Raw genomic sequence first — 18219 nt, 5'->3', positions numbered from 1 at the left:
ATATATACAATAATATTTAATATTAGACAAATTAAAATAACTCGAATTGTAGTGTGGTCTACTAATATCCATATAAGTAATATATGGCGATGGTCAGACATAGAATGTATTTTGGCAGAAGACCGATAAGGAAAGAACTGAAATGAAGCGCAATTGGTAGGAAGATACATGAACAGTGGAATTGAAGAAGATGAACAGATATTTGCAGAAGGAACAGTTAAGATTGAGACAATTGATTGTTATTTTGCAAATTAACTTTTCATTGTATGGTTATCGGAATTTAGTGAGATAGTATGTAATTTGTGCTTAAATACATTCGATAATTCCCAACTAGTGTTCTCGTTCACTACAATATGTTTATGATAACAATGAAATAAATTAAGTAACTAATCAAAATAAGTAGAATTATTTGATAACCTAGTCTCATATCCAGTGAAACGTTAACTTGATTGGTATTTCTATCTATAAATTATATATCACATCTTTATGTCCGAAATGTTTAACCTATTGAGACTTTGTATATATACACAAAGTTAAGAAATAGTTTCAGAATTAGGAATGGTCTATTATTATTATTATTATATTTCTGGTACAATAAAGAATTCTCAACAGAAAGCACAAAGTATTTCAATAAGTTTCCTTTTCTTATTTCTTGATTAATCTTGAGGATAAATATTGAGTGATTGTTAGTTAGATGTTAGCAATTCAAGAATTGACATCTGAATAATGTTTATTCTTTTCAATGCATATCACCAGTCACCACAATGTATTTAATTGTACTTGTTTGTAACTTGTACAGCGAATGATCGTAAGCTTTTCACAAACGCGTCTGAACAGATTATGCGATTGATAGACATAATCATATGTTAAACAAACAAGAAAACAGATAACTTGTTGAAATATCTAAATGACAGGAACAAGTAGCCCAGATATTCAAAGCAGGCCACCAGCTGGATGAATGATTACTTAACATTAATGTGTTAGTTGAATCGTTGTCAATTGTCAAGATGTTTTTTTGGGTGGTAATTACCATTAAAATATGTCTTGAAATTCAGGATCTATTTAACTTCTACTTCTCACAAATTTGATTATTTATCATGTAAATCTATAGTCATGTTTTCTGTGATCGAGCTATTTATTCAGTAGGATTTTGATAAGATTATATTAGTGATATAGTAAAGACTATAAAAAGATTAAATCACTTATAAAAAATTTTTACAGCAGCTATGAGAATTGTGTTTACAGAAAAGATTAATAAAACTAAAACTTCACTTGACTATTCAATCCTGTTGACCTAAAAAATAAGGATGGGTATCATACAAAAATCACATCTAAAGCTCTGATCACGAAACTGAAGTGGTGCGACTATAATTTATGAACGAACCAATCAGTTATAAGATAACACGACATTCACTCGTCCTTTTGGCTAAATAGAGCTTTGGCATTTTGGCTGACATGATGAAAATTCGAAATTTAGTTCCTAACCCTAGCCGTCAACTGTTAATCATAATTCTAATTCCTAACACTACTTTATAACCCTCATTTAGTCCTAATTAGTAGGTTGACATTCTCAAGGTCACTTTGGTGTCGTTCAAAGATCGTTCATAAATTATAGTTTCACCATAAATACCTTTATTTTCTTTAATGATGACTCATATAGGCTTGGATTTTAATTGGTTTTTCCAATTCATGTTATGATAGATTTTGATTATGCAAATCTTATAGACGTTATCATTTACAACATATAATCCTTGTTATTAAATTTTGAAATTATAATGATTAGCTTAGAGGAGATTAATAGTTAACCGGTCACGTACCCAATATCATTGTTGGGCGAATTAGGTTATATTCTGTAGATTAAAAAGAAGTCTTTGCAATTTACAGATAATTCCTTCTAATGTTGAATAAACAGTGTTGATAACGTTTCTTTTTTCGAAAAATCAGGGAGTTTATGCCTTAAACCACAACAAAAACAAAAATTAATTAATTTTCAAACATCAGTGATTGATTTCACATTTTTATACGTTAAATGACCTTAATATATGATCCTTTGCTTACTTACCTATCAGTAAATGTTGTAAACAATTGATGACAATATCATTTGATAATTAGTTGTGATAATGATAATAACAATGAGGAGGAGGGAGAGAAAGAAGAGGAGAAATCTAGCCTTATCAGATAAATAGATCGAGGATTATAGGCGAAGATGAATGGTGGCTAGCAGTAGAATCCAGGATGCGCGTTTCATCGCATTTGGGACTCATCGGCTGGATGTACCTGGACCCTAGAGTTGATGTTCCCCCCAGGACTCTAACCCAGTAGCTAAGTGGATAACGCGAAGGCGTTTGAAGTGAACGATATTGGGTTCGAGTTCTAGAATGAACATCAACTCGGATGCAGGCACATCTAACTGACGAGTCCCAAATAAAAAGAAACTCTAATCCTGGATTTCACTGCTAGCCACTATTCATCTTTGCCTATAAAGCTTGTGGATTAAGGCGATATCGAGGCAGTCTGCATAGTATGCACATATGTCAATAAGAGACTGATCAATGGCAGTCCTAAACGTCAATGGGAAGATTCAAATACGCAATATAAAATGAACATCAAGGATTGTTGCAAAAATCATTGTATCCTATGAGAATTGAGTGCTAATGACACATTATCAGCAGTCATAACGACGAGAGCAACTCCTCAAGATCACAAATACTAAATAAATGAGTCTAAGAAGTGAGAATTAAGGCAACAAAGATGATTATTTGATTGTACAGATAGATGATTGTTAAAATGACAGGATGAAAATGAAGCAAAAGAAGGAGCAAGGGCAAATACAAGTTCAGGAACTATGACGGCTTTATTCATCGGTTAGGATTTGAAGAGCACCCAATGAGCATAAATTTCAATAGAGCAATGAGAAGATTGAGTTGATGTGAAAAATGTGATGTATTTGCCCTATAAATTTCGAACAATCTGGTCACATATATACTTGTCAAAACATTTTATATGAAAATTAGTAAGTCAATTAGATGAAAGTTCAGGTAAGCAAAGTAATAGTGTTATATCCCGAAGTGAATGGTAACTTTTGAGAACTATTTATGGACCAATATGATGCGTATATTTCCTAATGTATAATTGTTAAGTAACTTAACTATTCATATTCGTGTCCCTCTTATTATAAGCTTTATTTTGACCTGTGAACTATTATTATACGATTTACCATTCTTGAGTTATCCCTAGTCCATTAATTACTGTTCCCCCTATTGACAGCCACATTTGGCCAAATCTTGTACAAATGTTATTTTCTATTTTATGGTACGGTGTGGTCTGTCTGTATGGTATATAAACTCAGTATGCTTGAAATAAGTGATTCATATTGCAGAGACTGCTATTGGTGTTCTGGACTTAACTGGTTGGGCTAGGCAGATAGCAGGACTGTTTTCGTGTATCGTTGCTCTGATCGATAAATCACTGCTCTCTAATTGGCGGGAATCATCACGTCATATATTAAACAGGGCACTCAGGCAATCAATATAACATAAAGTAGGGAGAAAGTTTACATCGTATAGAAGGAATAGGAAATTGCCGCATTACTCTAGGCCATAAAATGACTAAAGGATTACCAGGGTCATCTCAAGGTTAAAACAAAATGTTTTTGTACATATAACGGGGGTTTAAATTTACGAAAAGTCAAGGCTTCAATAAACCTCAGAATTCGTTCTTGACAATTTCTATACAGAGATTTGTCCCAAAACTACGTTGTACATACAATATCCTTTACTAATAATTCCCATCATATTCATGGTAGTTTAAATATTTTTTATGAAGAGCAGCTTATTATATTTAAGATGAAAACTTTAAAATTATACCGGAAATTAAAATCAATCCCATCTAAGTATTATATTTTTACTACTTTATGAAAACAGTTTCATTCTGCGATGATAATGAAAACATCTATTTAAAGGACACAGAAGACGTCTTTATAAATGTGTTTACTAATGACAATAAGATGTCGATTATTTGGAGACTCAATCATAATTATAGTAATATCACCAGCAAACATTTCAACTAGTGCAATGTGAATTACAATAATTTAACAACCTAGACATGAATAATTTGTTAAACTCTACTATTCTTTTGAACCAGTTAAACAGGGGGTAGCAACTTTTAAGTTGCACCGTAGAATTTTAAAAGCCATTTCAACTAATGAGTATATAGGGCAACGATACTTCCATAAAGTTCTTAGGATATACCAAAATTGTAAGGAAGAATAGATTGTACTTTTATGGAGTTGAAATAACCTCCAATGAATGTAAACCAAGTCAAATCAGATGGCTTTTTTTAATGATAATATGGATTATTTGCGTAAAGTAAATAATTGAGGAATTCAGTAAAATTAAAAGGTACTGATATTGTAAATATTTATTCTTCATCTTTGTAATATATCTTTAGTGGTTGTATACCAAAAATATACTTGAAGACAATAAATGGTTAAAACAAGATATCATATAAATGATACCTTTGAGTTGTAGTTGAACCATGAACTCATATATATGTGCTTTTTCGGCAGCTAATAACTGCTCAATTAATAATTCTAATCCATTCACAGGTAACTAGAGGTTTCTAATTAGTCCACGCAATTCTTCAGTTGCTAAAGATGGTCGACTTTAAAGTTTTGTTTTGTTTAACTAAAATGTCATTATAAGTGAACAAAATATCCACTGCTCAGAATTCACTTCTGAACTGTTTGTTACTTGGATTTGTCAAGCACGTTTTTTAAAGTCAGTCTACTTTCAGATGTATTTGCAATCAAATTACCAGAAGGGGTTTTGTGGAGATTTCAGTATTTTCATAGTTGAAATCACTAGTCAATTGAAGCTAGACCACCATGGAAAACCTGGATGAATTTCCAACTGAGAATTGACATTGGTCAGGTAGGGTACAATAAATTTAGTTAAATGTTTATAATCAACCAAATGAAAGTGTCAATTGAGAGATTGAGAGATAAAGAAAACCATATTTAGTCCTATCAATAATTGTATATAATATTTGTCTAACAATAACAGCATGCGGTATGTATTCATTACTAGATATTTCATTATATTGAATGATTATAAAACAATAATCTTTACAGATCTAGTCAAATATAAAGAAATGTTTTATTCTTTAAGTATTTTCATAAGATTATAATTATAGTTATAGTGTGAACAATGGGAAACTTAATCAATAAGAACTAATCAGTACTATGAGTGAGGCAGCTATGAAATCGATTCTATTACTTGATCATTAACCAATGTAAATGTTTTAGTGCCATAGGATCACAATTGTTATCTGAATAGTTAAATAATGAATATAAATCCGTGAAAGTATAAATGTTCTTAACAAGTATACGTGTAATCGGATTATTCGAAATGTATTGCGCTAATATATCATGTAGTTCTGATAATCTTCGTCTTTTTATTACACTATCGGGATTCGAATCTGTTAGGTAGTATGGATTTCCTCAATAGGTCAGATATCCCTTACCAGTTACTTCCAACCACGACAGAACATATAAACGGACGCTTCTTACCCACTGCCTCCCTAATACTTAACTTCATTAGGTAAAAATACCATATCTGTCATTGTCTAACGGTAGGTGACAAAGCATTCACCTTGAGATTTGTTTCACGAAATTCATGACAAACTGACATGATTACAATGTCCAGAATTCTCCAAAATTTTCAACGACCTGTACAATCGTTTGATCTGTTCACAAAACGTTATATGGATGATGTGTTAAGAAGTGATTTGAGAATCAAATAACAGATCTGAGGTCGACTGGTTTATTGCAAAACGTTACTTTGATAATATCAATTACGACGTAGAAAATCCATTCTCCTAGATATTACAACTCTGATTATTCTTATTCAACCTATTTATGTGACAGTTTTATTTGGATCATTTTTGATAGACAACAGTTTGCTTGATGACTGTGTGGTCAAACTTTTATAAGCTTGTAAGCTGACTGGTTGGTATTCAAACATTTTTATTCATTACCAGTAGTTGAACTAAATTAACTGGAAGACATAAATCAACGTTTTGTGTCTTTTTTTTACAAATCACTAAAGCTTCTAAATCTACTTAGAGCATCCTTTCCTAACCGACATAAATAAACCCAAGCTGTTAAGTGATGGGAATAGGTTTATTTTCTTTATTCATACTAATAAGGGTGCGGGAAAAAGGGTGGTTATCTATAGGGCCAGTGAAAGAGGGTGCGGATAAAAAAGGACACGCTAATAAGTGCGACCATCGAAAGGGAGACTATGAATAAGGCACATATTAGTGAAGGTGATCAAAGAAAAAGGGGATAACATTTTTAAGAGAATCTCTTGATAGAATATGAGAACCATACATTGAATACTTTGTTTGCAAAATTCCATCATTTTTCCTTAACATTCTATATAATTCATCCAAGTAACAATTCCTTTCTATTTCCGTTTCTGATTTTTTCAAGCCCACCTTCATAGCCTTCTGCCGCCAGGTTTTTCACTTCCTATTGGTATTACATTCTACTTATGTTGACAGACATATGTAGCATACACCGCACTATTACCCCAGTCATGTTATCCCGTATGTATATGTAACAGTTAGGACATAATCCATTAAAAGGGATGTTTATTTGTGCTGGACTTATATACAATTGTTTCATCTTGAAATCTAGTCAAATAATTCATTTAAAAAACAAATAGATAAAAAGAAATTTATTTTATATATCAGTACATTTTGATTGCAAATACCTCATCATAATCAAGTCTATGGCCTTTATATTTTCGGTCACCTAAAAGCGTCTAACAACCTTTGGATTTGTAGGGAATTCAACACAAACAAGAATCAGAAGGGGTTTTTGTGGAGATTTTAGTAATTTATAGAGTTGAGATCATGAGTCAATTGAAGCTAGACCACCATGGAAAACCTCGAAGCACTGGACGGCCGTTCCGTCCTATTATGGGACTCCTCAGCAGTGCGCATCCACGAACCCACTCCCGCGGGATTCGAACCCAGGACCTACCAGTTTCGAGCCGAAGCCCTTAACCGACAGACCACTGAGCTGGCATCCAACGGTGTTAATGTCTAACTTCAACTGATTCACGAAATTGAGCAACCATTCACCAATGTCATCAGTGAGTTACTATCTCACAACAGACCTGGTTGAACTCCACCGGTTACTGCTTCTCACTAGAACTCCAGGAAATACCTCAAGGAGTCAGTCACTAGTGAGCACATGATCATTATCAGAAGGGGTTTTTTGTGGAGATTTTAGTAATTTATAGAGTTGAGATCATGAGTCAATTGAACAAACAAGAATCCCTTTTAATGGATTATATTCTGACTGTTCGAAATATACGTAGAAGATGACATGACTAGGGTAATAACAATAACAATTTATTACCGAATTCGAGAAATTATGTTATTTATCAGTATTTGTTGAAAGTAGACTCTTTGCTTTACGTTAAGGAAAATACGTTTTCGTTGGTTCTGAGGAGAAACGACAGAAGGTAAGGAAAACATATTTCACAACATTAAAAATGTCATTCCCTTTTCCACTGATCGCCTTTACTAATATGTGCCTTGTTCATAGTCCCCCTTTCTATGGTCACCATTATTAGCGTGCCCTCTTTTTTATCGACGCCCTTTTTCATTTGCTCTCTTGCTCGCGTCAATTTGAGTAGATACTTATTTGACTAACAAGTTATTCGTAACTGTTCGTCTAGACAATGATATTTATCAGGTTTATATTTGACAAACTAAGCTTACAGATGTTCTATTTCACTGTATTGAATATCAGATAGCTAGATGATAACCCACTTAAGTATGAATCTCACTCAGAATAACAATCATTGAAAGACTAACAACAAAAAGTGTTGTTGATGTTACTAAGCTTGAAAATTTTGTACAGTTTATTCTAGCATATGTGTCGTAATGAAACATAAGGTGACTAAGAGACCACATTGTTATTACCCTCATGAATGATTGATCTTTTTCTTTCTAATGGATCCTCTCAAATTATCACTATTATCTATGAGATCACTACTTATAATTATGATACAATGGAAAATTCACATAAAACCATTCTATTTATCATGTAGTGTTATTTTTTGTCTAATATAAATTAATGATATTTTACCCGACCGTTGTTGCTACGTTGACGTGGTGGTCGGGATTGCCTATCGTGATGACCCAATCGAGTTATACTGGCTGGAATAATCATTCCTCAAGGTCCTACCATGCTAGACAGGTCGGCTGAAGGGCGGTAAGACTAAAAGCAGTAAACCCAAGGTCCGAAGGCGAAGCCGTACTGCTGACTGTACAGAGTTGTGACAGAAGTAAGGTGTTTCTTTCAGACAACCAGCATAACAGTGATGCTGCCTTCCCACAAGGAGGGGTGGGGTTAGAAAAGGTCGACCCTAAAAATGCACACCTCGCCCTAACCCACTGATATCCGTCTCCGGCGGTAAGGTCCCACCATGTACAGAGCTAACACAAAAGTGACTCACAAAAAGTCGTGTGTGACTGACCTCAAGTAGTTGTCTTTTGGGAACTGCGGTCACGCTCTCAGGTCATTAAGACCACTTCTAATACAATTTTCGTTTCAGGTACCTCTAAAAGAACCTTTCCACGGTGTGGACAACCGGGAAGTGATAACTGCCCTCATACCTCTAACAGCACTCAAGATCACTGTGATATTTTAGCACTCTTAATTTGATTAATATCTTCAATTATAGTATCTCACTAAAAAAATTTTATCATTTCATTTCTTAAGTATATCATAAACTATTAATCTTCATTCTTTAATATTTATAAAATTATTTATTCATTATTTTTGTACATTTTTTTGACCCCAATTAGTTGATAGGTTCGTATTGAATTAATTTAATCTGTAACTCTACCATTTCGACACTACTTATTTATTTATCAACTATAATTTGAAATAAATAAATTTCACTTTTTCATTTCTCATTAGTTACAAAAAGATTCTATCTTATCAACTGTCATTAAATATATAGGTCATAAATGACAAGATCATAGTAGCTTAATAAGATTATAAAATATATCAATTATATATATTTTATGAGTATTTATCATGATAAATTTCTAATCCACCAGTTGAATTTATCTAGTTTATTAACTGAAAATAAATACCTTGTTGTTGATTTATAGATGTATAATATAATATAATATAGTAACTCAGCCTGTAGCCCCTCGGGAAGCTACTGCCGCTCCCAAACCCGGATAAAGGAGTAAGGTTAGGCATGGGGTTAGCGACCCTATCCCGTAGAAAATTAACTCGCTAAAAAAAACTCTAACCAGGAAAAATTATTATTATTATTTAAAAATATAATATAGTGCTGAAATAACATCTAAATATATTATCTGAATAAAAGTTATGTCATATAGTTGAGATCATGAGTCAGTTGAAGCTAGATCACCATGGAAAACCTCGAAGCACTGGACGGCCGGTTCGTCCTAGTGTGGGACTGACTCCTCAGCAGTGCGTATCCACGATCCCGCCTCACGAGATTCGAACCCAGGACCTACCAGTCTCACGCCAGAGCACTTAACCTCTAAACCACTGAGCCGGCATCCAATAGTGTTAATGTCTAACTTCAACCAATCCACGAAATTGAGCAACCATTCACCAATGTGATCAGTGAGTTGTTATCTCCCAACAGACCTGGTTGAACTCCACTGGTTTCTGCTTCTCACTATGCCATTATACAGTCCAGTTAGTATTGTGAATAAATTTAATTACAGATAATTTAAAAATTAAAGTACAAGTAAAGAAAAAAATCAATATCTGTAAGAATCAATACTTATATCAATAAATTATTGAATATTTTATTATATTTTAATATAATTTATAAAACTATGAAGTGAAATGTCTTTCTTTTTCACAATATTGTGTAATAAGTATAGAATGTATTCCTTTCACTATTAAAGGTTAGTCAGTTCTTATCAGTTACAAAAAAATTCACTCATTGAAATCGGGTTGTAAAATCAATACGTTTGAACGAAGTATAATTAATTTATTCTAATGCTTCCAGTTAACTTTATCACTAATTGAATGATTTAGACCCAAAATATTATAATGGAAACAATGTTTCCTAGAATAAAATCATAAAGTGTCCTGTATACAGAATTCAGATTGTTATCTGTTAAGTCTGAATTTCTGATTTAAGATCAAATCTAGGCTCTGAGATATAACAGGTTTCTTCAGGGGAGGCTCATAGAGAATATTTATCTTCATTTATGGCATCCCTGACTGTAAAAACAATGTTCAAAGCCTTCCAGTTATTTAGTTCCAAGCTATACATTAATGAGACAAATGTAGTCGAATTGTCTTAAATTTGAGAATCTCAGTAGTCTTTATCCAATTATTTTCCTTCTTATCATGCCCATACTTCACATTCATTTGAATATATCATTCTTCTTTCACTAACGCCACTGGATCATTGATTAATTGAAGTCTGTTAATCATACTGTACAGTGCCCAATAAATTAGATGATTTTATATTGTATATATTATGTTTTGATGTTAGGTGTTTGGTGGACATTTCACAGAAAGACCTGGTCTAGTTGATAATGTTTAATAAGTTATGTCTGCAACCTTCAGTGGGTTGATGCCACAAACCTCCGGGATTCAAACTCACATCACCTTGCATAATAGTATGCGTGATCAACAGAATTTGGTCAGATAAAAGGGTTCGACAGACATAACATCGGCTAATAATCCTTGATTAAGATCTCCTACAGGTCATTTTCACTCAAATAGCCCATCAATAATGTTTTTGCCTTTAACATTAGGTGAAATGGGTTCGGATCCCAGTTCTGATATACTATGATGTAAAAAGGAAACGAAGCCTCAAGAACACATTGCTTCAGTAATCGGAGGCGTGCATCAGAAGAATGAATAGCGATTAGGAACAACTGGAAAGGAGAACCTCGGACAGAGTTGGTTGTAGAATCCTAGTTGGCGGCCTATGCTTCTCCATTAGGAACAACAGGCGTAAGTAAATAAGTAGATAAGTATGATGGCAGCTGTCAACTCGTACAAAACCTTTGTCCTAATATTATCATAGATTATCTTCAAACACATGACATCTCATTCATTTAACACTACTATGTACAGTAATTTGGAGTAAAAGGATTTACTGTTTTAAATGAAAGAATGCTTCAGTTCATAAATTGAAGTGATTTATAAACTTTGTTGAAATAATGGTTTAAAATTTCATGCATTCTGGTCACAATAGGTTGTGGCTACGTAAAAAGTATTTTATCTGAAAACAGTATCAAGAATAAATATTTTTTATCTATGATAAATCAAAACGACGTTTAAATGCAAAAAATATAGATTGGCAATTGTAAAGACGATGTTTACTAGGGATTGACTGGTCAAAATTGCTGATTATATCAAAACTTTAATCAAGTTTATCCTCAATAAAGAAAAAAGAAAGCCAAAACTAAATTAATCTATCTGATAATTCACTTTTGTCAATAAACGAATTATGACAATAGTCGATTTGGATATTTTAAGTTAGTTTTTAACACGAGTTGAACCGCTCAAGACTAAAAAATATTGAACAGCTTTTTGTTACCAGTTCGTGGCTCTTTAGTAGGGCGTACCCTGTAACCTTTAAGTTTTGCTATGATCTTGTAACTTTCATTTTAATGATACACAATTCTATGTTGGGTGGTTGAAAGAAGTCTGTAGGAAAACAAAAGAACCTACGTTTCATGCTAGTTGAGATTCGCTAACACAGAATGCATGTAGCCCTGGGAAACTGATGCTTCCTATGGGACATGAACCTAGTCTTGGACGTTTCTACTGAGTTACTCAAGCCACGACTGACCTGCTGTAGGGCTGAGGTATTTATGAATGATTTCAATGTTTTATACTTTTGCTTTAGTAATTTTACAACGAAGAGCGGAATCATAATGCATGAATGAACTGGATATACATATTATGCAACGAAGGGAAAACGACTATACAATTGACGACTGAAGCTGAAAATATGATAGGTTAATCATATTTAATTGTAATTTATTTTGGAAAAATCTTAATATCGACATTATTACCAGTTGATAAGATTGAAAGTTTCTGGAACGATAGAAATAAAGTATCTTACAACTTGTAGTTAATCGCTTTTACTAGTTGTTGTGGCCTATAAAAAGAATCGATTCATTCATAAATAATGCAGATATTTTAACGTGAATATTTTCATTTTGAGAAACAAAAGATGGGTAAATGGATTTAATTACATGATTCGCTGACAAACTATAACAAAACAATAGTTCCGTAAATAATCTTTATTAACTAGTATCAAAAAGACAATTGTTGAAAATAAGAAAGCATTGAAAAGATGTTTCATTCTATTTTTAAAGGTTCATATTTCTCTCCTGCTGGTCTTTAAGGTTGTAACTGCTCATTCTATATTAGCAAACATGCATGCTGAAAAGATTGTCTCAGTGTTTCATTTCAGTCACTTGTTTTAGTATTATGCTTGGGATGTGTTTAGAAGTGGAATCCAGGAGGCAAATCAGTTAGATTTACCCGCATATCATTGTAGATGTTTACGGTGGTACTCAAACCTAGTACCTGTAGCTTCAGAGTCAAAACACACTTCCCAAACAGCTACCGAATTCATCTATTCACTAACTTAGGTTCAAAATCCAGTGTTAGCACCAAAACTAGGATACAAGTACATCCAGTCGATGAGTCTTAAATAGGACGAAGTATGTGTTTTGGATAACACTGCCAGCCATAATTCAATCTCACCAAGAAATGTTTCATTCCCGGTTGAAACTATTTAATAATTTACACTTCAACTAGAAAGAATGAGTAATCATCAATTTGATCCGTTTAAAAGTTATTCAACCGAATAGTAACAACAAGGAACAGTCTCTAAATGGATATTTTGCCAACGTTAGTTTATGACAAACACAGTTTGAAAATTAATTAATCACAATAATTAAAACTATGATTTAAATTTATTAAATGTTTGATTGATGGTTATGATTTCCAATTATTTACTTCATTTTTATTATTTAACCAATGAAAATAAAGTGATCTAATTTAATTCACTTGGTATTGTTTGTTGGTATCTTCCCATTGTTGTTAGGACTGCAATTGATCAGTCTCTTATTGACATATGACCAACCTGTGCGGACTGCCGCGATATTGCCTTAAGTCATAAGCTTTATAGGCAAAGATAAATAATGGCTGGCAGTGAAATTCAGGATGCGACTTTCTTTTTCTTTTTGACTCGTCACTTAGATGTACTTGCATCCGAGTTGATGTTCATTCTGGGACTCGAACTCAATACCGTTCGTTTCAAACGCCAAGCGGACCAGTGGTCTTCAAACTGCTATCTCAATATAACTAGTAATGAAGTGTTATATCTGACAGTGTTATGAATCAAAAACTGTACTTTCTGTCATTATCATATTCATTATTTAGAATTTTCAGAAGCTACTCAAGAACTTCTTTTAATGAAGAACATATATGCAGGAGAAAATAAGTTGAACCGCTGATAAGAAACCCCTTAACCTAAAACTACAATGCAACGGGGATGTGGTTATCCGTACTCTACATGATAGATTAGCGAGGGCAGTTAACTAGACATTTTATGTAGTTAATCTTGAATTGACATTTCCTAGTCGACCAGTGTTATCTACTCAAATAAAGGATAAGTTACCTGAGTTTGCTCTTTTATGCAAATTCACAAATTCAGCTACTTCTGAGGAGATAGCTATATTGGGCACAGTAACAAGCAACTTGACCAATGATTAAGTGAACATCACCCAGCTTGGTTTGTAATAGCCTAGATGAAGAGAATACGCAGCTCTATCTTGTCACATGTGGTTAACAGTGGTCGAAGCCAAATCATTTCGAATGATCTGTCGCATATCGTCGTTTCCCGATAGGGTTCGATCCCGTTTTCTTAAATATAGCAGAAGCGAAATGGATCCAAAATTATAACACTAGTTTATGTATTTAGAAGAAATTAGTGACATTTCGGTCTCTTCATTGACCGCATATGACTTAATAAACTATTTTATGAATATTTTTCATATCCCGTATATATCCATTTATTCGCTCTCTGATTGTATACATAATTTCTATTACGTAATTTTAGTGTGTATTTCTATTTGACGGTTTATTTATCCAACTTTGACCTACTTTTTATAGCGAACTATTAACTAGAAATTTCATTATTTTGTTATTCGTATCAATAATGGTACACAGGTCATCTTACTAACGATTTGTACTTTTCACTTATAAAATCTACTTGTGTGCTCCATTTTATTAGGATTATTGACTGATAAATTGCCTTGCTTGGTTTAATATTTACATGTACTATGTGAATATTCAGCTTTAGCCTGATAACGATCTAAATGAAAACAATATTGTTCGTTTATGTGTTGTTCTAATATTTGTTACTGTTGTGGATCTCGGTAACCTTTATGAGCTAAATGCTTTAAAAATCAAACCATTGACTGATTTGTACTTTTATCGTATATTCTCATTTTAATATTGATCAACCCGGCTTAGTTGAATCACTTTATATGGTTTAGGAAATAAATGTATAAACGTTTTTGTGGCTGCTATTGAATGACAAAAATTTTACCTCTAAGCAATAAAGAATACACCAAATGTGTATGATCAGATGTTTTGGGCACATTTACTGACAGTTGTACAGCTAAATTCCTAGATGCATGGTGACAATGAACACTTCAGACAATTGTATGGTGCAGACTTAGGACCTCCATTGGGCCTTCTCCTGACATATTTTTCCTTGTAAAACTGAAAAATGGACCAGTCAAAGACACAATCAGTCATCTAACATACTACTGTCGCTATATAGATGATACTTTCATAGTATTAGAAAAGGAACATGAAAAGGATAATCCACTCAAGATATTTAAAAACATTGATCCATTTATTACTTTTACACTAGAGGGAGAACAGAGTGATAGCATATCGTTTCTAGATGTCCAAATGACAAGAAAAGTAGATGGAATACTAAAATGAGGGATACATAGGAAGTTTGCAGCTGGACAATATACTTATTTGTAAATGAATTGAGTAATATTCGTAACCTGCTAAGAAAGAATGGATATCCAATGAAATTAATCACTGAACACATCAATGTAATGAGAAGAAAACCAAACGTATCAACCGTTCTCAAAAAAGTACCGCTCTTACAATTACAATTCATACATGATGCTGCAGAAGAATTTCAACTTAAAAGTTAAGAAAAGTGGTGGAAAAAAACATTTACTAAAGCCAAACTGAATGCCGTTTTCTACAAACGTCCAATCATAAAAATCATCGATAAAGACAAACTGTCTGAAGTCCCCACATCAATATGTATTTACCAATTAAACTGCTCCTGTGGAGTCAGTTATATGGAGTGTACGATTCGGCAAGTCCGTCATCGCTTAGCAGAACACCATCTGTCTTGGTTGAGCAAAGGACGGGTGAGAATGATTAGGAGTTCTATTCTCGCTCACTTGATGGACACAGATCATCAAGTTGACTTGGATAAAGCTTTTAAAGCTATCCGCCATATTCCATCGAATTTACTATATAGTTTATGAGTTCGTCTGTTGAATATTGCTGAAACCATTTGAATCCATGTTCACAAGCCTAACCTTTGTATCTGAAAGAGGTTTTTTCAACCACTCTCGTTACCTTGGCCATCGGTATAAAACTGAGTTTATAGCCGAACTCTGAATAAATCCTTCTCATCAAAAATATTTAAGCAATTTTATGGTTTTTTGCACCTATGTATTTTTACATATTCTCAGCAATCGTCTCTTGATTGCTACATAACTACTATGTTACTGACCTTTCATCAAAATATTTTGTTAGTTCCTTATATATGTTAAGCAATATAGCAACAGCTTGATTTTTCGAATAATTACTGTGATTATTATAATCTTCTTTCAACTATTCGATATTATTTTATAATCAATGTGACATCATATAATTATTACGTAACACAACTACTCGATGAGCATTATCTCATTGTTGTAAATCATACTTATACATATTAAAGGTAAAATTATGAGTCATTTGAAGCTAGACCACCATGGAAAACCTGGAAGCACTGCTTGACGGCCGTTTCGTCCTACCATGGGACTCCTCAGCAGTGCGTATCCACGATCCCGCCTCGCGAGATTCGAACCCAGGACCTACCAGTCTCACGCCAGAGCACTTAACATCCAGACCACTGAGCCGGCATCCAACAGTGTTAATGTCTAACTTCAACCAATCCATGAAATTGAACAACCGTCCACCATTGTCTTCAGTGAGTTACTATCTCAAAACTGACCTGGTTAAACTCCATTGGTCACTGCTTCCTTTATCGATAACAACGCTCAATCCATTTTGATAACTGATTATCACTTGGTAGATTTGTGAAAATTCTAATTGAGTGAGTTATAGTCCAGTTTACAGATTACTTTGCCTGAAGAATTGTCATCAGCCTCAATATGACTACAAAATAAAGACTGTTGTCAGATTGCTTCATCTTAATCTAAGACTCATAAACAGTTTACACCTACTCTTTATTGAACCGAGGTCTGGACGTTCATTTTTTGATAACTCAAAGCTTTAAGAAGTCGAAAATCAATGGTCTAATAGTCTGTGAGTATTAATGGTTTTGTAGTTGAATTTCTTTCATAATAAAAAACTATCTTCCAATGTTTACTAACTTAAATAAATCCTTTTAGAACAATCAGTTTGTATTTTAAATTTTTTTCAATTTAGTTGATGTAATAATGAGGTTTATGTCGTCATTACTGTCATAAAAGAATATAAAAAGTGGTAGACATTCAACCTCTCAAAATCAATAAATAGTTAGTAGGGTTTAGATACTATTACATAGGTCACATGTGACGTAATTCTGTAATTTTGTAGATAAAACTGTTATGATTTTGTATCCTCAGTGGTTATATTTTGTAAGGTTAAGCGACTATTAATGATTATAACAAGTCATCAGTTTGAGTAATTATCGCTCATTTAGATAAATGGGTCAATAACTCATTTGCCACTATAACAATCATTCGCGTTTCTAACAAAACAAAATTCCAGTCGACTACAAATTTGAAACACCTTATCAGGAAAAACATACTACAGATAGGTATGTTCTAAATGAGCCTCCTCAAAATAAAAAAATAACATGTTACAACGGTTCACTGCTCCTTTGTAAACTATCAGAGATGGATTTAGTTGTAAAACCATATACACCGGATTTGTGTGGTGCTTTAAATAAAAAGAAAGGCTTAAGTGTTTTTACTGACGAGGATATCTAAAAATTGATGTCTTTTATCTCCTGTTTTAAGAAGTTATATATTTTTTCCCTTGTGAATTTAATTATACTAATCGAGACACTAAATTAGTGTTAATTAGTAATTGATGAGTAACTGATATAATTTCTAGATTTGTAAAATAAACATCTCCATCATTAGTGGTTACACCCTGTTCTTAAGATTTTTGAGTACATTTCATAGTCATATGATAAATCCATTATGGTCTACAAACATTGGCAGCTTATTCTATTGGCTTAGAATTTAGTTGGTTGTTGTCTAAAGCTATATGATTGTTGTCTGAAAGTTTGTTTTAATATTCCTTACCTCTGGAATGATCTCAAACCTTGTGGTTATTTGTTCTTTTCCTATAAGGGTTAATAAGCTGAGTTGATTTCGATAAATATGATGATTTATACATGACCTGAGTGGTAAGCTTCTACAAAATCTCCCAAATTTCTTCGTGTTTCTTCCATCCAAGATGTTTTCACAGACCGATTCATGTTCATAGTTGTTCACATGCATTAATGAAAGTGATACTATATTGTGGCGTTTAACAAATAGATGGTGTTCACATAGACCTAAACGGAGTGAATATCCACTTCTCCCCATGCAGTCCTTTTCTCAGTTGATGAATTTTATTTGGTCGATGTTTGTTTTGCATTCGTTTGTCATTATATCCTTTGATTTGGATTACACTGATTGTACAGATTTTATGGTTTTATTTGTCATATCTATCTTTATAAATTCCATTAGAACAGAAGACAGTTTTTAAGAAGTGTTTATGTATACTGTCTTCTATAAGACTTAAAATTTCTGTTCGATTCCATGTAAGATCAAAAGTGGTTACGGTTAAGGCATATTAAA

The 18219-nt window shown here is 33.1% G+C and overlaps 1 non-coding gene across 1 annotated transcript; it reads right to left on the bottom strand.

Annotated features, from left to right (window-relative positions):
* Window positions 1-7018: 7018 nt before the first annotated feature.
* Window positions 7019-7087, bottom strand: Smp_tRNA_02430_Pseudo_CGA.1.1. The gene has a single exon. It is a non-coding gene (tRNA).
* Window positions 7088-18219: the final 11132 nt, after the last annotated feature.

This window comes from Schistosoma mansoni, chromosome 1 (genome assembly GCF_000237925.1).
Source record: "Schistosoma mansoni strain Puerto Rico chromosome 1, complete genome".
In the NCBI taxonomy this organism is placed as follows: domain Eukaryota; kingdom Metazoa; phylum Platyhelminthes; class Trematoda; order Strigeidida; family Schistosomatidae; genus Schistosoma; species Schistosoma mansoni.
Note: the sequence above shows the minus strand (reverse complement) of the source record. Positions and strands in the feature narration are given on the sequence as shown.